The sequence below is a fragment of the Muscardinus avellanarius genome (genome assembly GCF_963383645.1).
Source record: "Muscardinus avellanarius genome assembly, chromosome: 8".
NCBI lineage: Eukaryota > Metazoa > Chordata > Mammalia > Rodentia > Gliridae > Muscardinus > Muscardinus avellanarius.
Genome location: NC_137794.1, coordinates 19,949,658 through 19,976,454, shown reverse-complemented (window position 1 = coordinate 19,976,454; position 26,797 = coordinate 19,949,658). Strand labels below are relative to the sequence as shown.

The 26,797-nt window shown below is 36.8% G+C and overlaps 1 pseudogene across 1 annotated transcript; it reads left to right on the top strand.

The window, feature by feature from the left end:
* The first annotated feature begins 14,854 nt into the window (after positions 1-14,854).
* Positions 14,855-15,927, top strand: LOC308266446 (ubiquitin carboxyl-terminal hydrolase 12-like; annotated as a pseudogene). Its single transcript has one exon. The product of its transcript is annotated as a ubiquitin carboxyl-terminal hydrolase 12-like (transcript).
* Positions 15,928-26,797: the final 10,870 nt, after the last annotated feature.

Sequence of the window (26,797 nt, the reverse complement as noted above, 5' to 3'; positions counted from 1 at the left end):
ACCTATATTGAATGACTTGTAATATTATAATTTACTAAAGGAGACACATTGAGGTAGAATTTAAAAAATAAAATACCAATTAATAACCTCTGATTTTTATATAGGATATGCCTCACTATTTTCATATAACTTCAATTCAGGTGTCATTAAACTTTTACCAACATATATCTGCTAGGATTTTTAAAAAATAATAAATTATTTCATTTTGCCGTATTGAATTATATAATTTGAATATCATTAATAAACTAGATTATAAAGTCACATATAGGGAAATTAATAGCTTTATTCATAAGCTCCAATTTATGGTATCAAATATCAAATATAACTAAAAGGTAAATCAGTTTTCTTTATGCAAGTTAGCATTTTTGTGCCATAGATCTCTAATATTCTTACGTTTAGTGAATATATGCAGAATCAAGCACATTAAAGATAATAAAAATCACTTGAATTGAGAATCAAAGCATATGTAAAATGTTCATTTTCTAAAAAAATCCATGTTAATATTTGAAGCAATTTATTGCAACTGCATACAATATTTAGGTTTTTTTTTTTTTTTTTGTAGTAATGGGGATGGAACTCAGGGGCATTCTACTTCCTCGTTATGCTCCCATTCTTATTTTGTATTCTTTATTTTGAAACAGGGTCTCACTGAGTTGCAAAGGGCCTCACTAAATAGTAGCTGAGGCTGTCAACAAACCGCAATCTCCTATCTCAGCCTCCTGAATGCTGGGATTACAAGCGTGTGCCACCATGCCCGGCAATATTTAGTTATTTTTTAAATTTTCACATATGTATACATAAGTAATATGTATTTATTTTAAATAAAGCTGGGAAACAACAACATTTAAGAAGCATATATGCATTAGTGAGTCATAGTGGTTAGTCACTGGCTGAATTTTAAATACTAAACTAAGATAAACATATTTCTTTTTTCTTAGTTTTATTAGAAAATGAATGTCAATTTCATAAAACATAGGCAAATAAAGCTTTATTAAAACCTCTGGCTCTAAGTAAAATTAGTCTCAAAATTGGTCTAAATTGTAAGTAAGTTAATTATTTGATGCAAACAAGGTTGCTATAACATTCACCAATTGTCTTAAATAGTTGTCTGATTACTTGCAACAGCAATGAATTTCTGGAGTGTGAATAAATTTTCTTGAGTTAAGTAAAACAAAATCAAGATAGATTAAAATATAAGTCTGACTTACTACAGAAACTCAAAGAACAAGGACATACCATATGACCATTGTAACTAGAAAAATGAATTACATCAGAAATAAGTAAAATATACCAAAAATCTGGCTTTTAAAATTAGATATTAACCTTCCCTTATACTATGAAAAAATTCCATAAGATTAGTTACTTAGAAAGAAAAGATAATAAAAATACATCTTATAACTCAATACTACTATACTAATATTGTCTTGTTTTTAATCTTTAAAGCAAATTTAAGTCAAGAAATTCATGTGAAATTAGCTTCTTATATTATTTGGTACATTTTTTCTCAAAGTAAACACATCTTAGAACTATTTTCAGAAGATAATTTAGAGGAAACAAAAGTTTAAATATATCTTATTGATATTGCCACCGGCGGCAGCAGCAGCGAATTCACTGAGTCCACTACAGCTCCATCTGCATACTCAACAACAATGAGTCAATTGCGGTCCCCAGAGGAGAAATCCCAGTACTGCACTCCCAGGGACTTGACTCAGTGGGGGATTAGCGGTGGCAGAGATATCACACCATAGGAGAACACCCAACCTGGCACCCCCCATAGTCTAAAGCAGCCTCTATCGACTCCCTGGGTCTGAGACTCTGTGATACAACCCAGTAAAGGGGTAGTGGGGTCTGAGATACCACAGACTTGAGATCCAGAGCACCTTAAGTGAAGTCATAGTGACCCAAGGGAAGAACCCAGAGAAGGCACAAACTTCCGAAATCATGGGAAAGAAGAATAACAATGGAGCAATGAATGCCCACAACCCCACAACACCAGACCCCGATAAAACAGAAACTCAGAGATTTCTAGAAGATCAAATCAGGAAAATAACTAGAAATAATAGAGGTGTTTCGAAAAGAATTCTGAGAGAGCCAAAAAAGGATAAAGGATACAATTAATGAAGTAAAGGCCTCAATTCAAAGTACAAACAACCGATTAGACCACATGGAGAATAGAATCTCTCTCCTAGAAGATGATCATTCAAAAAATGAATGCATAGTTTCTAATTTAGAAAAAAATATCTGACAGCAGGAATCTGACATTGAAGAAATATGGGCCCATTTTAAGAGAGATAACCTAAGAATAACTGGAATAGAGGAGGGAAAAGAAGGTGAAACCAAAGGGATCAACAATCTTTTCAAAGAAGTAATAGCAGAAAATTTTCCAAACATAGAGCAAGAGGTCGATACACAGGTCCAGGAAACTTATAGAACTCCCTTTAGAAAGGATTGGAGAAGAGGATCCCCATGCCACATAATTGTCAAAATGACCAATGTGGAAGCCAAGTAGAGAATCTTAAAGGCAACAAAAACAACGGGCCAAATGACATTCAGAGGCAAACCAATTAGAATCACTCCAGACTTCCCAAACCAAGTCATGAGAACCAGAAGGGCTTGGAATAACATATTCCAAACTCTGAAAGAAAACAACTTCCAGCCAAAAATTTCCTACACAGCAAAACTTTCTATCAAATTAGATGGAGAAATAAGAAGCTTCCATGACAAACAGAAACTGAAGGAATTTATGTCTTCAAAACCAGCGCTAGAGAAAATACTCAAAGAGATTAACTACAAAGAAGAAATAGGTAACACACACCATAATCAGAGAAACAAGATTTTCCATCCAACAGACAACAAAGATTGGTTATCTGTGGAGATTTATTATTTATGTTAGTCTTTTACCTATCTCTAAATTGTATTGTTTGCTTTTATTGTTGTTAATTTTTAGGATTTCCTGTTGGAATATTAATACACCTTCAGATATAGCATTTAGAAATATTTTATCCCATTCTATCAGTAACTTTTAACTCTGTTTACATTGTCTTTGGATATACAATCTATATATTTTTTGTTTTTTATGGAGTTTGTATACTCTTCTGTTGCCTGTGCCATTGAAATCATATCCAAGAAATCACTGCCAATTTCAATGTTGTGAGGTTTTATGATCCAGATTATCTTCTAAAAGTTTATAATCTTAAGATTTATATTTAGGTCTTTTATCTATTTTGAGCTAATATTTGTATACGGGATTAGGTAAGGGTCCAATTTTATTCTTTTTCATATAATTATTATTTTTCAACAATATTTAATTAAAAGATTAGTATTTCCACCACCAAATGTTCGTGGAAACCTTGTCAAAAATAACTTGACAATATATGGAAGAATTTAGCTCTAGGCTTTTAACTCCAATGGTTTATATATCTGCCTTTAGAACAGTACTACACTATTTCAATTATTGTATGTTTATATGCTTTGAAATCAGAAAATATATATCTTTTAGCTTTGTTCATTTTTGAGATCGTTTTGGGTATCTAGAGTCCATATTCCATATTAGGTTAGTTTTTTTTCTGAAAAATAAATATATAAATATATGATAGTTTCACCTAAAAAGAAAAAAAATATTCTCTGGTAAGAAAGGGAGCAAAAAGAAATATTGAAATGTTATCTTTAAGTTATCAAAAGCTTGGTATCAGACAAATGAAACTGCTATGTGAGATTATTATTTTTAATTTTGGATAAATTGCTATAATACTAGATGTCAACTGTCGGGAATCCTGCCCGACAGCTGACGGGGCTTGGAGAGATGATGAGTACCAGACGACTCGAACACAAACCCACGAGCCGGGAGTCAAGTCAAGCGAGATCTCATTTATTTCTCTCCAAGCAGTTCTTTATATAGCACCAAGCCACGAGGGGAATTTCCATGAGAAATAGCCTAGCCTATCCAGGATAAAGATCACTAGCACGTAGTTTACAGCCAATCCCAGGCCAGTACATGAGCCATTCATGTGTGCGGAAAGCTCCTTTAAAGGTAGAAAGGGAAAAACTGCTCAGTCTCCCCACCCATAGTGAATGGGGAAACCACGCCTTCCTAGCTTCCTCCAGGCGCCATCTTGACCATTTTTTGCTGAATCACTTTACTTAAAGTTTTGCCTTAGGCCGTAGGCTGCTCAGGCCGAATCTTCTTAGGCGCTATAGACACACCCCATCAGTCAACCACTAAGCCAAGCATGGGAAGGAGGAATGGGGAGGGAATGGGGTGGGGATTAGGTGGGGGCTGACTGGGCGATATGTGCATGTATGTCTACAAAAGTTTGTATCCCACTATGATGTATGAATACAGTGCACCAATAAAAGATTAAAAAAAATAAAAATAAAAATAAATAAATATAAATATATCTTATCTATAATGATCATTATCTTAAAAATAAAAGTATTATATAAAATGACTAAACAAGGAGGCCATATTAACACTATTTATCTTTGTATTTACATACCATATATATATATATATATATATATATATATATATACACACACACATATATATATCATATATTTGAACTTTAGATAATTTATTAGGAACTGTTTTGAATTTTAAAAATGAAATAAATTATATTCATCAGTAAGAGTATTTATTTAAATTGTCCAACACTCATTTAACACCTAGTACTTGCTAATCCTGCACAAACTAGAAGAAATTGAACTTTATGTCAACCAAACTATTAGTGATAATACTGAGATAAAATTAAAATAAAGATACAAGTAATTTTCAGCACTTATTTACATTAACCAGTTGAAGTCAATAAAACAAACTTGTTGCAGAACAATTATTGTCTCAGTCAACATTCTCATTTCTGTGACCCAATGGACCTGGGTACATACAGCTTAGAGACAGGAAGGTTTTTTTGTCCACAGTTTCTGGAGATGTAGAGGATTAGTCCTTGTGAATTCATGTGGAGTTCAGGGCATGGGGATGGAAAACAGAAAGAGGAAGGGCACAGGTTCCAATCTCACTTCATGAAGGCTAGGGAAGAGAGTGAGCATGGGAAGGGGAGACCATATCTAATCACCAATGCCACACCCCAGGTACCCCTCCTTAGAAACCAAGCCCTGCTTCTAAAACTGATGTCTTGTTTTAATAAGGGGTAGGAAATCATTCTAAATTTAAACCATTATACTCCATCCAAGATCTCAGGCCTTCTCACAATGCAAAATGCATTGATTTGGTACCTCTCCAAAAATTCATTCTCATAGGCTTAACAATTCCAGCATCACTCAAAAATCCAAACTCTCCTCTGAGAATTAAGTTAAACTCTAACCTGAGACTTAAGGTAAACACTGTGAGTCTTTATAAAAACAAAAAACAAGTTACATATAAAAAATAGAGTCATAGAAAGTAGGAATGGGATCAAAACAGTGTGAAATCTAGCAGAAGAAGCATTTCTTTCTGCAGCTGTACTTCTGAGATCTGGGGCACACGGTGGTTAGCTGAGATCTCCAAGGGGCCTTGGTAGCCCCACTTCCATAATCTGAATGATAGCAATGTGTGGCATAATGGTTTTCCTTGCCTTTTTCAAGCTGTGACAGCTTGAAATATTTCCTTTCAGTCATGTTTCTAGCACTCCAAAATTTCAGGGTTTTATTTTTATTTTTTTTTTTTTCATGTAACCTTAGCTTCACCCTCACAGCTACACAACTTCACAAATTGTTCCATTTGAAAACACTTGTAGGGACTCCAGCCCTGCCACACATTGCTTGGCTTCCCAGGCTTTTGTTTGAAATCTGGGCAGAAAACTCCATGATCCTATGACCCCTTTTTTCCAACAAAGCCAGCATTACATGAGCACTGAGACTGACCACCAGCAGGAAAGATAGTCAAACCCTCATTGATCGCTGCCACTGGGCCCTTTTTAACACAAGCACTTGGTCTACCTCCATCTGGGCCTATGATTAACCTGCCTTTATTCAGGCTGCTGTTGGCCTGCCTGCATTGTGACTACTACTGGCTCTGCTTCCAGTGTGGCCACTGTTTTCTCCTTCTTTAAATCCATCTTACTATTTTTCTGAAAAATCATTTTTTCTGGGCCTGGATTTTGCACATTCATTTCTGGGAATCTACAAAGTTTCTCTGTCTTATCTTCCACTTCTTAAATTTAGTTTACAATTTGCTGAACATAGACATCAACATTTGTGATGCGGTTTGGAAACTTTGCTGCTTTGAAATTTCCTCTGCAAGCTTAATCAGTCCATCATTTTAAAATTCAGCCTCACACAAAATGTTATAACACATGCACAACGCCAGTAAGTGTTTTGCAAGAATATAACATGTGTAGCCTCTACTCCATGTTCCTATGGGGTCCTCTTTTCCCCCTGAAATCTCCTGAGCACTCTCTACTGTCTACCTTTCTATTGGCATTCTGACTCTCCCAACTTTGCCTCACAAACCAGTTTCAAAGACTCACAAAATACATGGTCAGACTTAGATACAGTAGTGACCCTTTAAGTAGAGATCAAAGCATGTTGGTGGAAAGTAGAGAGGAGAGAAAAAGGCTCTGCTTGACGTTGTGGAGGCTAGAAACAGAAAGAGAGCAGGGGGAAGAAAGAGCTTACATAATCCTCCAGGTCAAACCTCCAGGAACCTCTATTTAGCAAGCATTCTGCTTTTAATATTGCTATCTTATTTCTGTGAGGGCTAGCAGGACATTCTAAATCCAAGCCTTTATAGTTTACTAATATATAAATATAGATTATATGAATATAGATACAAATATGATATATAGATAGATATAGATGCATTCTATCTTTGACCTACACAAGCAGTCATGTTTATTTTTTTGTTTTGAAACAGTATTTCACTAGTATGCTGGAAGTCTCACTATACTGCTGAGGCTTTCCTCAAACCTGCAATCCTCCTTTCTTAGCCTTCCAAATACTGGGATTACACCAGACCTTACTACTTTCATATTTTTGTTGTTTTGTTTTGTTTTGTTTTGTTTTGTTTTGTTTTGTTTCGTGGTACTGGGGTTCCTGGAAACCCATCTACCTCTGGGACCTATTTTTTTTTTTTTTAATTTTTGGAAACAGGGTCTCTTAAGCCAGAGCGGCTGGCTTCGAACCTGCGTGATCCTCCTGTCTCCGCCTCCTAAGCGCGGGGATTACAAGCGTACGCCACCACGCCCGGCTACTTTCATATTTTTAAATAATAAAAATAAGTTAGGCGTGGTGGCGCATGCTTGTAAGCACTTGGAAGGCTGAGACAGGAGGATCGCACTGGTTCTAAGTCAGCCTCAGCTACTTAATGAAAACTCAGCAACTTAGTGAGAACTTGTTTCCATATAAATTATAAAATAGGGCTGGGGTGTAGCCCGGAAGTAGAAGGCCTCTGGATTCCACCCCCTAGTACCACAAAAATGAATGAATGAATAAATAAATAAATAAATAATAAAATAATTTTTATTTCACTTTTAGTACATTCTAGAGAGTTTTATTTTAAATAAGTATTTATTTTATTGGATTGTTATAATTGTACATAATAGTGACATTTATAATGCTGCTTTAAATATAAACATAACATTATTTTGTCTGTTTTCCCCCCTCTCGCCTTCCCCTTCCCATCTCTTTCTTTCTCTTACTCTTGTGATCTTGCCCTATTTTAATTGAGTAACTTCACTTCGTTCTTTTTATCTAGCTTCTACATGTGAATGAAACATGTAATCCTTGATTTTCTGCATTGCTTGTCTCACTTATCAGGATGTGTTCCAGTTCGATTGCATTTTTTAGGCCAGGCGTAGTGATTCTAGTACTTGGAAGGCAGAAACAGTAGCATCACAGGTTTGAGAGCAACTCATGATAACTTATCACTGTTTTAAAAAGGGGAAGTTAGGGCATAGCTTAGAGGTAGAATGACCCTGAATTCAATCTCTAGTATATTTTAACTAACATACAAGAATATTAAAAATTGCATATTAGTGGTGAATCCATCAGCATTCTTGCAGCCATAATCTAAAGATCTGAACAAATAAATTGCAGGGAAGCAGATTTATTTTCTTAAGGTTTTGTGTTCATTCTGTGTGAGGCTGGGGACCACAGATCTCAGGGGATGGTGGCAAGAAGCGGGGAGAAAAAAACAGAAACATTGTACACATTAATGTAATGCAATATAATATTTATTGCATGTAAAAACTATATAAAATTGAAATTGAGTTAAACATACTTATCATTGTTTAGCTTGAAAAAATTTTAATCCTGTTTTCTAGCTTCTTGAAAGGTATCACATATACTGTTCTCTAGCATATCAACATATCTTGCTCTTATTGAACAGTAGCTTAGTATACATTATCAGTATTTCCCATCCCTAAGACCTATTCTCCTTAATCTCTGGCAACTACCATTCTACTTTCAAACTTTATAAAATAAACTATTTTATATTTCATATATGTTATGTGGTACTTTTTTGGTGCCTAACTTATTTCACATAATGATCTCAATATGAGAGTATTTTAATTTATTTTTTGTGACTGGAATATTACTACTACATGTATGCGTATCACATTTCTTTAACTTTCATCAATGGGCAGACATATAAGTTGTTTTCAATTTTTAACTATTGGGATGCAGATGCCTTTGAGATACTAATTTTAATTTCTTTGGATATGTAATGAGTAGTGGGATTACTCACTCATACACTGATCTAAATATAAATTTGCGAGAAACCTTTATATGGTCTTCCATAATGGTTGCACTAACTTATATTCCTACCAACAGTGTGCAAGTTTCCTATTCTCCACATACCTGCAAGTTGTCAATATATTTTGACTTTCTGTTCATTACTACTTATAAGGTGATATCTCACTGTGGTTTTCTTTTGCATTTACCTGATTATTAGTGATGTTGAGCACTTTGTTCATATACCTGTTAGCTATTTGTGTATCTTCTTTTGAGAAATATCTATTAAAATATACTGCCTATCCCATTTTTTAATTTTTGAGTGCTATGAATCTAACTCAGGGTCTAAACTATTGCTAATCAAGGGCTCTTACACTGAGCTAAATCATCAACCCTATTGCCCATCTTTTATTTAATTTGTGTATTAGCTATTGGTTTTTAAAATTTATATGTATTTTTAATATCAATGCATTGCCATATGTATAGTTTGAAAATATCTTACCCATTCTATAGTTTTTTTAGACAATTTTGTTTATAATTCTGAACAGCAGGTAAAGGTAACTGATGGCCTTAATAATAACAATGCATTGTCTTTCACTGCATTTTCAACTCTTTTTCCAGGAAGAGCTTTTATGTGTGTGTCACTGTGTTTCTGTGTGTATATATGCCCTTATTTATGTATAAACATTTTATTGAGAATTTTTACAGATTAATATAATATACTTGGATTATATTTGAGTATTTACAGGTTTTACATAAATACACTTTGAGAATTATTTCTTTTTTTATTATTTTTTTAATTTATTTATTTTTTAAATTGGTGCATTGTAGTCATATATCAATCACATTGGAGTACAAGACTTGAGAGGATATACAAGCACACATCATCCAATTAGCCCTCCTCCAGCCCCCATCCCATTCCCCCTCCCTCCATCCATCCCACATTTCTTTGGTGATTTACTTTGATACATTTATGTACCTCCTGCGTTTTAAAGAGGCTCCATCCTCCAGTATTACATACCCTCTGCTTGGTCACATTAGTTGCTTCACTATAGGGCCCTTTCTATAGCTCAACCTCTTCCTGTTGCCCTTTTACTCCTAGTTATTGCTGATTAAGAGTAGCGTCTGATTTATATTTTCTGCGATATTTCTCTGTGCATGCTGCGTTGTAAGTACCGATCCCACACTTGATGGTCCCAGTAGTGGCCTGGCTACTCAGTGGACTGATCCAGACCTCGCTGGCTCAAGCAGCGGCCTTTCCTCATGGGAGGCCCCAGTTCTGGTCTTGCTGGCCCCTGCACCAGTATAACCCCTAAGCTGGCTTTGGTCCCGGCCTTGGAGGCCGCAGGAGTGAACTTGCCTCGCGCCAGGCTCCGATGCTGGCCATTGGCCCCTGCACCGGCCTAACCCCTTGGCAGGATTCCAATCCCGGCCTCGGAGGCCCCAGCACCGGCCTAGCCTCACGGCAGGCTCCAATGCCGGCCTCGTTGGCCCCAGCACCGGCCTAACCCCTCGGCAGGTTCCGTTCCCGGGTTAGGAGGCCCCAGCACTGGCAATGTCTCACGGCAGGCTCCGATGCTGACCTCGCCTCACGGCAGGCTTTGATGCCAGCCTCGCTGGCCCCAGCACCAGTCTAGCCCTTCGGCAGGTTGTTATCCTGGCCTTGGAGGCCCCAGTACCGGCCTTGCCTCATGGCAGGCTCCGATGTTGGCCTCGCTGGCCCCAGCACCGGCCTAACCCCTCGGCCAGCTCCGATACTGGCCTCGGAGGTCCCAGCACCGGCCATGCCTCATGGCAGGCTGCGATGCTGGCCTCACTGGCTCCATCACCAGCCTAACCCCTCAGCAGGCTCTATCCTGGCCTCGGAGGCCCCAGTATCGGCCTTGCCTCACCGCAGGCTCCGATGCCGGCCTCGCTGGCCCTAGCACCAGCCTAACCCCTCAGCAGGCTCTTATACTGGCCTCGGAGGCCCCAGTACCGGCCTTGCCTCAAGGCAGGCTCCGATGCCGGCCTCACTGGCCCCAGCACCGGCCTAACCCCTCGGCAGGCTCCGATCCCGGCCTTGGAGGCCCCAGCACTGGTCATGCCTCATGGCAGGCTCTGATGCCGGCCTTGCTGGCCCCAGCACCGGCCTAACCCCTCGGCAGGCTCTTATCCCATCCTCGGATGCACCAGTACCGGCCTTGCCTCAAGGCAGGCTCCGATCCCGGCCTCGGAGGCCCCAGCACTGGTCATGCCTTACGGCAGGCTCCGATGCCGGCCTCGCTGGCCCCAGCACCGGCCTAACCCCTCGGCAGGCTCTTATCCTGGCCTCGGAGGCCCCAGCACCAGCCATGCCTCACGGCAGGCTGCGATGCTGGCCTCACTGGCCCCAGCACCAGCCTAACCCCTCGGCAGGCTCTTATCCTGACCGCGGAGGATCCAGTATCGGCCCTGCCTCATGGCAGGCTCCGATGCCGGCCTCGCTGGCCCCAGCACTGGCCTAACCCTTCGGCAGGCTCTTATCCTGGCCTAGGAGGCCCCAGTACCAGCCTTCCCTCACGGCAGGCTCCGATGCTGGCCTCGCTGGCCCCAGCACCGGCCTAACCCCTCGGCAGGCTCTTATCCCAGCCTCGGAGGCCCCAGCACTGGCCTTGCCTCACGGCAGGCTCCGATGCAGGCCTCACTGGCCCCAGCACCGGCCTAACACTTGGCCGTCTCTTATCCTGACCTCGGAGGCCCCAGCACTGGCCTTGCCTCATGGCAGGCTCCTATGCCGGCCTCGCTAACTCCAGCACTGGCCTAACCCTTCAGCAGATTCCGGACCCGACCTCGGAGGCCCCAGCACAAGCCTTGACTTATGGCAGGCTCCAATGCCGGCCTCGCTGGCCCCAGCATCGGTCTAACCCCTCGGCAAGTTCCAATCCCGGCCACGGAGGCCTCAGCAGTGGCCTTGCCTCACAGCAAGCTCCGATGTCGGCCACTGGCCCCGGCGCCTGCCTAACCCCTCAACAGGTTCTGATCACTGTCTCTGTGGTTATTATTTCAAAGGTTCCAGGTATAATGTATCAGATCTCTGCCTCCCCTGAGTATTGGCCACTGGCATTGCCACTGCCTCCACCGTTTCAAATCCTTCCCAGGCTCTTTTTCCACTCTGAATGTTGTCCAGTGTTCCTAAGCATGCGTGATGGTAGCATTCGACATTTGGTGTAATTTCTCAAAAAAAATAAAGTTGGTAGTATCTGGTTCCTGCTTCTCCTGAATATAAGTCTCCACCACCATCGCGGAGAACTCTTTCAACACCGCACATCTCCTTGGTCTCCGCTAAACTCTCTCCTTACAGGTGATGTCTGAGATTCTTAACAATATAGAGAAATAGCAGTCCTCTTTCACGCGAATTTTTCCATAAGTTCCAGTGCATTTAGATAAGTTTTGTCTGCATCTACAGTGTTCTGGCATCCATAATGGCTTTCTTATCTCCTCTCCGATATTTTTCTTTTTCTTTTTCTTTTCCTTTTTTTTTTTTTTTAAATAAGAGGAGGCAGTATATGTGGTTTGAGGAGGTAGTGGGATCAGCACTGTAACCCTGTCGGTTTCCCCATGGATCCAGAGTGATCCGCACTACTCTGCCTGGGGCCCAGGGTTCAGGACCCGGGCCCCAGCTGGCATGTTCTGCGCGACCCCCGCCTGGGTCCCAGGGTACTGGGCCTGGTTTCTCCAGGGGTCTGGCGTGCTATGCACAGTTCGGCCCACGGCCTAGAGTCCAGCGACCTGGCCCCGGCTGGCATGCCCCGCGCGCGACCCCCGCCCAGAACCCAGCGTCTTACTGGGCCCGGTTTCCCCAGGGGTCTGGTGTGCTACGCGCAGTTCGGCCCGGGGCCCAGAGTCTGAGAATTATTTCATTTACCATTTTCCAGTAGGAATTTAAGAATGACAAATCAAAAGCAAGTACTTTAATTTACTTGCTATAATTGAGGTGATCACCCTTTTATGTAATCACATGAATGTTTTCTTGCCATGTTGAGTAAGCCTAATGTGGAAAGTAGACCCAGCTCATTTTATGCAATTTCACAAATACACATTGTATTAAGACAATTAAAGTTCATCTTTGGAGAACATGGTATATTGTGCCTTCTTGTGGGCTGAAATTCCTTGGATTACAACCAAATTGTATACAATTTGTTAATACAAATTATTCTGGATTATTTTACAGGCATTAATACTGCCAGGTGACAAACGTTTCTGAAAATTCCACTAGTTATTTTCACCAAATGTACAACGATTAGTGAATGAAGGCTTTAATTCAGACAATAAGATGCTATAATAAGAATGCAATTTTCAGATGGTTCTTTATGTTTTGATGAAGCGTGGAGTAATAATTCATTTATTGCAGTATAACGTTTCAGCCTCTGTCTGGTTTGTGATCAGTATTTCTAAGAACATTCATAATATGAATGTATATTAAATTTCTGATTTAATTTTGAAAAGTACAGATATTTGCTGTGAGGCAATATGAACCCAATACAAAGTTAAAAATAAAATTTAAAGAACTACCTCATTGTATATTCCAAGGGTCTGGCACTTTGCTAGTGATTGATTTTGTACTAATGAACATCAAGTTATCTTTTATGACTAAATTTCTTTTTCAAGTTTTCTAAGAAAGGTTTTATGGAAGTTATCAACTTTATAAATTAGGATGTGGCGGCACATACTTGTAATCCCAGCATTCGGGAGGTGGAGACCAGAGTATTGTGGTTCACTGGACAGCCTCAGCTACTTAGTGAGGCCCTTTGTAATTCAGTGAGTCACTGTTTCAAAAAGAAAAATATATACTAAAAAAATAGGGATGGGGTGTCGTTCAGAGGTACAATGCCTTTGGGTCCCACCCGCAGTGCCGCAAATAAATAAACAAATGAATAAGTTTTATTTCATAGTTTAAATAAATACTTCATTTCAGTAATCTTTCATTTGAATGACATGCCAAAAATTAGCTTTAAAGATATAAAAGTAGGAAATTATAAGTGAAACATGCTATATATTGTGTGTTTTATGTACGTGAGGACCAAGATAATGATTTTTTCAAGCACTTTATCATTATTTGGATGGAAAAGTCGATGTCCAATTAAGATACAGGATACCTAGAATCCTCACATTCTGTTAAACAAAGGTTTTGCCAGAGCAAAGTTACCTAATATTTTCTAATTCATATAGAATATTACCCTAAATCTTATGAATTCATTTATATTTGATTATAGGTAAGTAAGTTATGTTTTGTTTGTGATCTGATCTGATTATTTATTTTCTAATGTGTACTATTTATATTTCCTGAGTTTAGTTTTTTTCTTACTTTTCCTCTGAAAATAATTTCATGTTAAGCATACTAGATTTACAATGGTACTTCAAGTGCAGTATGTACAACATTACAAATATTTTCTCACTTTTTAAATATTACTAATCAATATATTGAATGGTGAATTATCTCATTGTATAAAGAACATTAACAGAAAAGATTCAACTAGGACTTCTCACCAACCTATTGAGAAGTAACCAATATATTGATTTAATAAACAAAACAATATTCTGAACATTTACTACATGTTCAGTGCTTTTAATTAAGTACATTTTTCTTCATAAAATGTTGATTAATATTATTATATATGTACTATCATATTAGTAATAAAGGTTAGCAAATGAAGCCAGGCATGGTGCCACATGCTTGTATTCCCAGTACTTGGAGTCTGAGACAGGAGGGTGGCAGGTTCACAGCCAGCCTTGGCTACTTGGTGAGTCCCTCTTAGTAAGACCATGTTTTAAAATAAAGAATACAAAATAAGGCCGGGGGTCTAAATCAGAGACAAAATGCCCTGTGTTTAACCCCCAGTACCACACACACACACACAAAGAAAAAAGCAATGAAAGAGAAATAAATGAAAGAAAATTTAAACTAGCCAAGGCTAAAATCTTTTCAAAAATAAAGTACCTTTGACAATATTTTTAAGAGCCTTCAAAAGTATTCAGGAAATTTATCACAAAATCTTAAGGTTGGCCCTGCAGCGGGGCAGACCTGGGCTGGGACTGAGACCTGAGTTGAGGCCCAAGTGCGAGGTGCAGCAGGGGTACCCCGTTACCTGCTGTGAGGCTGGCTGCCCTCCTTTCCCACCCCTGCCCCCATCATTGCTGAGAGCAAATGCAAGATAGCGCTGGGCGGATGGAAATCCTAATGACAGCCTTGAAATTTTCCTCTATCTGTACCATGGGCACCAATGCCTCAGCATTAGAGAAAAAAAAATTGGTCCTGAACAGTTTCCAATCAATGAGTGCTATTTTGGATTAGTCAATTTGGGGAATAATTGCACACTTTATTTTTGTCGTTCATTTCAAGAAAAATTTCTAGCATATAAGAGTTAGCCTAGGAAGGAGAACCTTCTTATGTCCTTAGCAGATCTCTTCCATAGCACAGCAACTCAGAAGAAAAAGGTAGTAATACCTCCTAAGAAATTCATAACAAGGTTATGGAAAGAAAATGAGCTTTTTGACAACTACATGCAACAGGATGCTCATGAGTTTTAAAATTACCTATTAAATACAATTAGTGATATTTTACAAGAGATAAAGCAGGAAAAACAAAATGGCTGCTTACTTAATGGTAACATTGAGAGTGAAAACAACAACAGCACATCAGACCCAAAGTGGGTTCATGCGATTTTTCAGGGAACATTAATTAATGAAGCCAGGTATCCTTTACTTGTGAAACTATAAGCAGCAAAGATGATGATTTTTAGACCTTTCTGTTGACATGGAACAAAATGCATCGATTGCTCACTATTTAAGGGGTTTGGCAACACAGAGACTCTGCAGGGAATACAAGTATTACTGTGAAAGCATCGCAGCAAACAGGAAGCACACAGAGGGACTTGAAAACACTGTGATTCTACCTCTACACCTGAAGAGATTTAAATAGACGGATCAACTTCATTGATATGCAACACTTTCTTGCCTGGTAGTGTTTCTTGGAAATTCTGTCTTTTCAACATTTCAGATGATGCCACCAATCCTGACAGAATGGACACCCTTATTGCTATGAGCTTCACTGTGGAAGCGATCCCAATTAAGGCCATTATATCACAATAGTCAAGAGTTAAGATTGTTGGTTGTTGTTGATGATGTCATTGTAGAAAAAAGTAGATGCACAAGCTGTTGGAAGAATTCTATAGGTTGACATCTGATATCTTGAAGAACTCTGAGTCTGGTCATATCATTTTCTATCAGTATCGGGATTAAGGGGGAACCATGATGAAGAGATGCTTTCCGCCTCATTTCTTCTCTGGTTATTTTGGAAAGGTTCAAGCACTGATTTTTCAAGAAAAGAGAAATGCAGGAATCTCAGGAAGCAGTAGCACACTTTGCACACAATAAAGCAAAGACTCTGGATGAGTAAGCCCTTCCTATTATGGTAGTTGATTTATTTGCTAAGGTGTCATGGCAGTCCCCTACAACAAGGAAATGGAATCAGACATACCGGCTCTTCTTGTAAAATAGCCCTCTTATTATTGGCATGCATTTTCTCTTTATTAATTGCACCAATAATGATTTGGATTCCTTGGTGGTGCAATAGAAAGTAATGGCCTCTGTACTGGGTTGTACTGATGGTTTAAGAGGTGATGTGGACCACACTGCACAAGCCTGTGTTCAGAAAGTCTCTTCAAGCATGAACCAAAAATGTTTTGGGGCCCAATACTTGGTATTACCTTCCTGATATAAAAAACTAACAGATACTAGAACCTAGTGTCAGGAAGACAAATATGTTTTGCTTCTCTGAAGAAGTTTATAATAGTATATAGTATATGTATAGGCAGGGAACAATTGGTCAAAAGTGGCTTTTTTCTCCAAAGCAGAAAAACTGACTTTGTAATTATAATTTTTTATTTATTTTACTTTAAAGTGGTAGAGATGAAGTATTATACAAAGTGCCCATGATGCTCATAGTACTAGCATATCTTATGAGTTTTTCCAGTTTAAGTATTTCTTTTGTTTGTTTATATTTAAGGTGACTTAAATTTTATCTGAAATCACAAAGATACCTTGAGAAAAATTGCAATGAGAAGAGGTAAATATTATTTTTAGGAAGAACTGATAACTCTAGCTAAATATGTTACCTTTGTCATCGTTTATAAGTCAGTTATTTTATTCAGCTTTAATTTAAGTAAAACAAAAACTCAAATTTCTTGCCATTCTTGAAATTAAAAGAGCAGTTCTGGTACAGTGGTGCTATCCCAGTCTTTAGAATTCTTAAATACTCTAATGTCTTAAGTTGAGCTATGTTTGGAAAATTCATATCATCACAGTTACATTATTTTCAAATGTCTTTCTTTTTACCTTGGAAAGAAGTAATGCATTCACCATAATGTAGCAGTCTGGATAAGAGTTAAAAGCTTTCCAAAGATTACATTTTAATGAAGTCGATGAGGGATCCAACACATAAGTCCTTCCTTCTCTAATCTTACAAATCTGATTGGAAGATTTCTCAGAACTTAAAACTTATGCTTAAAACTTCATTTTGTTGGAGGTTTAAAGAGGTAATATATGTAATATAAATGTATGTAAACCATTGAAGTAGACATTTTTCCAAGCAACTAATAGTGGCCCATGTAACTTGCAGAAAATATTTGAAAATTATTTTAAAAATGATAGCAATCAAGCATTGGATATTCCTTATTAAACTCCTTTTCAGGTGGTAATTTTTTCTCTGTAATTTTCTAAAGTTATTTTGTTAAAACTGTTGACTATAGAAAGGAGAATTTTTTGTGGTGCTATTTGAACATTTATTATCTGTATCTTTTAGCTCAAGAAATGACTTCACCTATTCATCCCATAAACAAATCTTTAACAGGGTCACTTAGCTAAGTGGGCTGCTTAGATAGTTGTGCTGGGAGAAAATTATGATAGTTCTTACACTAAATATAAAAAGTATTTTGACAAAGTTGTTTTTAAGCTACAACTTCTTTTGTTTGACCCTGGCTGGAGTTGTTTGGTACAAATATATAATAGCCTGCCAGATCTACCTACACTGCACAGAGGAACACAGCCAAACATGTGAGGACAGTCAGAAGAGCGGGCATGCATGGAGTTTGAGGGCTTAAACCAAATTGACTTAGAACTTAAATCTGGGATTTTGCAGCTTTCTACACAGAGAAACAGGGTGAAGTGAAAGACAGTCCGTTTTAACATCAGCTCAGCCACAGCATGTGTAAGAAAGATAGATGAAGTCATTTACACAAAGGTACAACATTTAGATAAACTGTGCTGTGTTTGTTCTTCATCTTTGCACTTAATAAAAACAATGAAAAGCCCAGGGGAAGGGCTATATGAGTGCTGTATGCCTCTACCATCTTGTCCCCCATTAAGATGTATGACTACAATGCACCAATAAAAAATTTAAAAATTTCAGAGAAGAGCAAGTTCTGGCGTTTGTGTTGAGTTCCATGCTAGTCACACGTTTGTTCACGTCGACACTGTGTTGTACAGTATGATTTGTTAGCGGAGGCACTGTGGGTGATGGTCATAAATACACTCTTTACTCTTAGTGCAGCTGGATCTAAGTAAAATGTTTTGAACCTTTTCAGAAACTCAATATTCTTTAAAAATATATGGGGTTAGGGTGGGGAGAGAAAAATACAGATGTGATAAATAAGACAAGTGACCCATCTAGAAAGCGCTGTGAGGCTGTCTGTTGGTTGGTTGGCTGTGACTCCAAGGAGGGGCAGGTTCAAGTTGTCAATGGGGCTGATTGCTTTGGACATGTATGTTGGAATGGCCATCCCATATTTTGTATATTGGAATAAAAGGTTCTATAAATTATCATAACTGAAAGTAAGTATTCTAAGTTGAGTCCCATTTTCAAGTCATATGGTTTCTGTCTTAGAAATATGACCTTTAGATTAATTAAGACAGGAGCCAGGAGGCTTTAGGAAAAGGGAGGAAAGGAAATGTACTGTATATGGGTCCCCTGGCCACTAATAATCAGTAAAGGGTTTTTCTTTCCTTGATAGCAGTAGAAAGACCTCATTTTCATAGCATACTACTCTTGCTACTTTGTTTAAAGATACTGTTCATTAAAGATTCTCTCCTGAGGTATTTGCCTAGGATCTGGGATGCCTAGGAGCTTGGGTCCTGGATCTTCAGTGAATTTAACTGTATGACTTTGGGCAAGTCACTTAACCTCTCTGTGCTTCAGTATTTCTGTCTTGTAAAATGGGGCTAATACCTACCCCAAAGGGTTGTTATTAGAATTCATTAGAGGAAATGTCTGTAAAGCATCTAGGTTCTCGAATACAAAATAATACAAAATAATACAAAATAATACAAAATAATATAAAATAATAGCTATCAAAGTTGGTTTATTTGTGAAAAAAATCTTGTTATTTTTTGTACTTAGGAATCTTGTTTATGCTATGAAACTCAAAGAGAATACTTATCTAAACTGCTTTATTTTATAAAATCAGTGAACTTCTAAAAAGAAAAAAGTAATATGAATAAAAATAACTTAAATGAGATGAAATATTATGGACAAGCATTTTCTTTAATCAACCAACGTAAACAATTTTAATTTATATGAGATCATTTATAATTTTAAGTTTTAATAAATTATACAGCAGAATAAATATTTGTTAACTTTTATAATATTCATGAAAAGAAAACAAACATAATTAATATAATGATTGATTACATAATACCACCACCCACAATACATTTTAATTACATAATATTAAAATTTTATATTATGGGGTATCTAGTTGCTATTTAGTTAACCAACCAAGTTAAATATTTCTGTTCATGTTATTTTTTTTTAGATATTCAGGGATTTAAGTGAAATCTTTCATTTTATAGTTAGTAAATAAAATTTAGTTTATACTTTGCCAAGATCAATTTAGTCTATACATTTAATATACAGCAAATTCAGTGTTTATAGCCCTGGAGTTTGATCCCCAGCTCTGTATAAAAACAATACAAAATACAAAGGATACACATACATAGTCAAATCTAGGTTAACTGCACAACAATCTGAGTAGTTACCAAAGAAGTTAATTTTGTCAAATTAAATGAACTCTAAACTATCCCATGATTAAAATAGTCATATATAGTATATATAAGTAGTACATATAGTATATATTAGTATATATAAGTAGTGTATATCATATATATTACTATAGGTAGTAATATACATTATATATGTATGCATAGTTTACATTTTATGCCAGTAAATCTTTCTATATTCATAAATAAGTTATGAAAAATATGACATTTAAAGAAATTTTTCAGTTTTCATTTTACACTAAGTTTTCTGTTGATGTCCCCTAAGCAATATTTCCCAACCTTGGTTATCCAAGGGAGGAATTTGAGGAGCTTCTAGCCATACTGATAACTAGGCAATACTCTGATTCCATTAAGTTAGAATTAGAAGGTTGAAGCTTATGCACTAGTATTTTTAAAGCTCTATATTTAACTTCTATGTGTAGCCAATGTTGAGAAATGTTTACCTAAAGACATAGAAATCTTGTGATAAATTTTAAATTCTACACACTCATAAGTTTATGCATGTAAAAGGGCACTTGGACAGTCTGGATTTAGCTGTTAAAGATTTAACTCTGATTCACCAATATAATTTTCCAGTAAAAGAGCTCTAATTCAGACTATTTTACAACAGTCTTTCCTTGTTTTTCCTGACTTAACACATTATGGCTCATAAGAAAGAAATATTAAAAAGAAGAAAAATAGCCAGGAACGGTGGTACATACCTATAATAGTGCTTGTGAGTCTAAGGCAGGAGGATCATTGATTAGAAGCCAGCCTCAGCAATTTAGCAAGACCCTTGACAACTTAGTGAAGCCCTATCTCAATAAATAAATGAGCAAGTAAATAAGTAGGGCTAAAATGTGTAGCTTAGAAATGGAATGCTCCTGGGTTCAATTTCCAATACAAACAAATAGAAAATTAATATTAATGAAAAAATCTTCTTTATGTACACATTATATTCAACTTTAAAATATGTTTAAGTTAACCACAACATTTTAAATAATCTATTTAGTATATTTTGTTAGAAAGAGTTTCACCCAAATTTCTTTTCTTTTTTTTTTTCCGGGACGGGATGGAACCTGTGGGCATTTGACCTCCAAGCTACACCACCTGCCCTATTTTTTATTCTTTATTTTGAAACAGGGTCTCACTGAGTTACAAAATACCTCACTAAGTAGCTGAGGCTGTCTGAGAACTGTGATCCTCCGGTCTCAGCCTCCCGAATACTTGGATTATAAGCATGTGCCACCATGCCCGGCCCGCTTAATTTTTAATTGAAATTTTAAAGAAATTATATTATGCAATTCAAATCTTCTAAATTCTTTATTATAATAAGTAAAGGAGACACAAAACCATAAAGAAAGAATAGTAAAAAATTTTATTTTTTACTATTCTAAGTATACACACATGGTTATTTGATTCAAAACTGACCAGAAAAATTGTAATAGAAATATGCATTATTTCTTGGAGGTTAATAGATTAAATTATCAAGCCAAAGACTAAGAGTGCCCTTTGGGTCAATAGGTCACTTAAGCATTTAGTTAAATTTATATGATAACATAGCTTAAAAGATAATTGTAATCATACAAAATGATACAGTTCAATGAGTCCAGTGTGGTTTAAAGATAATGAATCTTTTGTATCATTTGTCTTGGGAATATCAACATTATTGAGTCCTATGACTACTAATAAGTTTTTTGCTAGGAAAAAGAATAAATTATACACCAGTATTTGATTATTATAAGCATGATAGTTTAAAAACTAATTGGTATGCTTGTGAGTAAATAGAGAATTAAAAGTAACTGTATCATAAGAAAACTGGATATTAGATGCATTATAAGCACTTTGTGAAAATCAATCCCTTCATAAAATTAGAATTTAAAATATTAAATAAAATACAGTTTGTATGATTTTAAGTATTATTGGTAACAGTATACCTGAACATATAAACAAAATATACCACATATTTATGGTGGCTTCATATTTAGTGTCACATTGTTTAAAAACATAATTTAAAATAGACCTCTGAATGTAGAGAAGAATGTCTAGTATTTACAGTGGTAGGAGCTTTGAAAAACATCATAGTATGAAAATGTAAGGTCTATTTATCTACTGATATATTCTCCTTTTTATCCTCACCAACTGAGGTTTCATTGAGATAATTATAAAAAATAATGATGGTAAACAATTTCTGTGCACTTATTAGGTTGGAAAGATGAAATCATGCAAATCTATAGAAAGATTCTGATATATTAAGAATAATTTATGTCATTTTCAGGGAAATGGGTGGAACTGGAGAACATTATGCTAAGTGAGATTAGCCAATCACAAAAAGTGAAAAGTCGGATGTTCTCCCTAATAGGTGGACACCAAAGAGAAAATGGGCCATAGGAGATACTCTAGACAAAGGAGAAGAAAACGGATGAGTAAAGAAGGTGACCAATAGAGATGGGAGGGGCAGAAGAAAGCATGTGCCTGAATGCCTCTACCAACTTGAACCTCATCAAGATGATTACATCAATAAATTGAAAAATAATCATTTGGAAGACTTTGAGTTTCTTGTAACTTGGAATGGTGTTGATTCTCACCCATGCTTACCCTCTGTTTTATCACAGTGGCCTGCACAGGGGAAACAGTAAATAATTATAACTAATTTAGGAAGCCAAATATGAAACATTTATCTTAGGTAGCATTAAGGAATAATTGAGTATCTATTTTATACAAGGTTATTAACCTACTCATTTATAACCCAAATAAAATTTACTAAATGTGAACAAAAATCTTTATTCAAAAAAATAAATAAAGGTGGGAAAAGTGATGGAAATATGAGTGAGATAGGTCTTAATTTGGCATTATTTCTTCTATATCTTACTCTCCCTAACTCTCAATAAACTAGATGAAACCCAGTATTATGAATATCTGTTCTGTGGAAGGTGGAAGGAAAAATTCATGAATCCAGGTGACCTTGGCAGTCTTTCCTTTCAACACAGAAGGCTCAGCCCTTTTTTATTTGGGGAAATGGACCCTCCCCTGTGCTTCTCTGGAACAGATTTCCTTTTTCACAGCCTTCTCTTAAATTTTACCCCAAATATTTAAATAAACCTTTTATATTTCCCGAATAAAAGCAAAACAAACAAGAGACTCCACAGATTTAGAGATGGACCGACCTGGTTTTGTCCAATTTTACTTCAGATATGTGATGTTCTTTCTGCAGATAGTTCTGGAGCACTGACTGTTCAGAATTCTCACTGCGACCACAGAGCCGAGAAGGAAGCCACCTGTGTACAAACTAAGGGGTTTTCTAGGAAACTGCAAAGTCTCTAAGAGGAGAGTGTTTTAAGTGCATGGAAGAAAAACAAACAAACAAACAAACAAAAAACAACCTCGCCTAGCTCTGTGTGGTGGCGAATGCCTATAATGTCAGTACTTTGGAGGCTAGGACAGGAAGATGGCAGGTTTGATGTCAGCAGTGCACAGTAACTTAGTGAAACCCTGATTCACAATGGAATTTTACTCAGCCCCAAAGAATAATAAGATTAACTCATTTTCAAGGGAATGTATAGAACTGAAGGATATTATGCTAGGATTATTCATTTACAAAAAGTAAAAAAAAAAAAAAAAATAGCATGCTCTCCATAATTTACAGTAGCCAAGGGAGAAAAAGGGTCATAGGAGGAACTCTAGATAAGAGGAGAAACCATAGATGAGCAAATAATCCAGTCTAACTGAGGTGGGTGGGATGGGGAAGAGGGAATTTCCCTAATGTGCATGATGTATATTCACAAGCAAAACATGAGAAGTAGGGAGAGAGAGGGAATGGGGTGGGAATTGGGGTAGGTCTGAGTGAGTAATTTATGCATATATGCCTCTACCATCTTGTATCCCATTAAAATGTATGGCAGAAATGCAGCAATAAAAAAATAAAAAAGTAGAGCTCTAGGTGAGGTTTGGAGGTAGAATGCCTTTGGATTCAGTCCCTAATAACACACACACACACACACACACACACACACACACACAGACATTCACACCTAATCTAGTGGAACAAAAAAAGTAAAAAGCGAAAGAATGAGAATGGTAAGAAGTGAGCTCTAGAGCTGGCCATGGTGGCTGGTGCCTGGGAGGCTGAGACAGGGAGATGTCAGATTGGAGACTAGCAATTTATTATTGCTTTTAACAATTTAGGGATACTATTCAAAATAGAAAACAAAAATGGCTAACGTAAAACTCAGAGGTAGAATGCTCTTGGTTTCTAGACATTTTGCTAGAAAATATATATGATCAGGAATTTATTGTACAAATTTTGAAACTAAAATACCATTTTTCTATTCTTATTTATTTATTTATTTGTGGTTTTTTTGTAATTAGGAGTTAAACCCAGACTATCTTCAAGCTATACTTCAGCCGTGTGTGTGTGTGTGTGTGTGTGTGTGTGTGTGTGTGTGTGTGTGGTATGGGGGATGGAACCCAGGGACATTCTACCTTTGAGCTACACTCCTAGCACTTTTTTTATTCTTTATTTTGAAATAGGGTCTCATTGAGTTGCAGAGGGCCTCACTAAGTAGTTGAGGCTGCAGCCCTTCTTTATGCTTAATTTTGAAGCAAGGTCTCCTAAATTGCAGAGGGCCTTGATAAAATGCTGAGACTGTCCTGTACTGGGTATACATCCATGTGCTACATGTCTATCTCAATATTTTTAAAACAAAGTATGTTCTAAAACCATTATCCTAGCACTCTGGCAAAAGCCTGTAATCGTGGTACATGTGAGACTGAGCAAGGAAGAATGACAAGTTCCAGGCCAGCATCAATAACTTAGGGAGACTGTGTATCAAAATAAAAAATGAAGGCCTGGGGATGTAGCTCAGTGGTAGAACTCCCATGGGTTCAATCTCCAGTAAGTAAAGAATAATCAAATAAATAAAACTGTCTTTATTTGTCCACATTAACAAATTCTTAGTATTTTGAGGGGTATATAATTCAATCATAAGATTTACATTACTGAATTTTCATAAGAATTTGAGTTAATGTTGGCAAGAGTATTTGAATCCCATAAGAGCCAAATAACTATGTAAATTAATATTACATACATTAAAATTAATAGCTTTATAAACTAATAACATTATTAAATTAATATTATTTGAGGATAAACCTATATTTAATAAAACGTGGTTTTTAAAATTCTTATTGGTGCATTTTAGTCATACATCTTAATGAGGTACAGGATGCACATATCACTCATTTAGCCCTTCCCCAATTTCCACACTTTCCCCTACCCCCTCCCTCCTTCTCATGTTTGGATTAGTGATTAACTTTTACATATTTGTGAATATACATCATGTAAATTAGGGAATTTACCTCTATCACTCCTAGTTAGGTCTCCTTATTTGCTCTTCTATAGTTTCTTCTCTTTGTCTAGTGTTTCTTCTATGACCCATTTTCTCCCGAGTTTGTACATACTAGGGAGAGCATCTGATTTCTTACATTTTCTGACTGACTAATCTCACTTAGCATAATGTTCTCCAGTTCCATCAATTTCCCTACAAATGGCATAATTTTGTTCTTCTTTATGGCTGAGTAAAATTTCATTATGTACATATTTCATAGTTTTATAATCCATTCATCGGTTGATGGACATTTTGGCTGTTTTCATAGTTTGATATTTGTGAGTTTTGGATATGCATGTATTAGTTTGGTAGTTTCGTTTCTATTCTTTTATGTTTTAAAAGTTAGTAGTTTTTATACCAGAAAAAAAAGATTCTCCCTGAGAATGGCAGCTCCTGTCTGTAATCCTAGTAGTTGAGAGGCTGAAATTTGAGGATCAGTTTCCAGACTATCCTTAGCAATTTAGCAAGAATCTGAGCAATCTACCAGGCCATGTTTCAAAACCAAAAGTCCTTAATGCAACAGCAAAATAAAAGTTCCATTTTTGTGTGAACTATATCTCTAAAATTGAAAGGAAGTACACTAGAAATATATAAGCACATGTATATGATATACAGCTTAAATGTTTACACTGACAGCTGTAAAGAACATGTTTATGAACGATAAATATTTAGATGATATATTTTATTCAAAGAAGTAAATTATTTAGTCTATCAGAGAAAGTGTTTTCTTAAAGGGATTTTTGGCACTAGCTTTGAGTGCAAAGATATATGAATTTAAATTGTCCTATTATACATCTGATAAAGAGCAAACTTAAAATAATATATAGCATGCTGCTGAGTGGCAATTTAATCCTTAACAAGTCCATGAGAAAATGGAATTGATGGAATGATAGAAGATATTTAACCCAAATGAAATGTTATATTAAATAAGAATCTCCTGTTAAAATGACATAAAATCATGGTAATTATTTTCACTTATAAAAAGGCAACTCAAGTAACATTAAAAAGAGCAAAGGGATTCATATACTTTTTTTTTGTATGGTATTGGGGATGTAACCCAGGGACTTTCGACCTCCAGGCTAGAACCCCAAACTATTTCATATTTTATTTGGAAACAGGGTCTCACTAAGTTTCTGACAACCTCACTAAGTAGCAGAGGCTGGCTTCAGAACTGCTCAATACTCCTGTCTCAGCCTCCCAAATGCTATCATGCCCGGCTGGAGATTTACATACTTTTAAAATTAAGTTTATTTGATTTTTTTGTAAGAGGGTCCCACCAAGTTACTAAGAGCCTCACTGAGTTATTGAGGCAGACCTCAAACTTGTGATCCTCCTGTCTCAGGTCTAGGATTACAGGCATTTGGCAGAGACCCCCCCATGTTTAAAAATTTATAAATTTCTCAATATTAATGTTATTTTTAGTTTTCTTGGTTTAATTTTATTCTAGCTTTTACCAAACATATTTACCCAACAAAAGTAAGCATTTTTAAGAATAGTTAAATACCAGCCACTAAGGGAGACTGTTTCAAAACAAGCAAACAAACTAATAAAAAGGGCTGATGGTGTAGCTCAGAGGTACAATGACCCTGGGCTTAATGCCAAGTAACATGCAAACAGAAACACATAAACACACACACAAACACACACACAGAGACACACACACACAGATGCACAATGACACATATTCTTTAGGA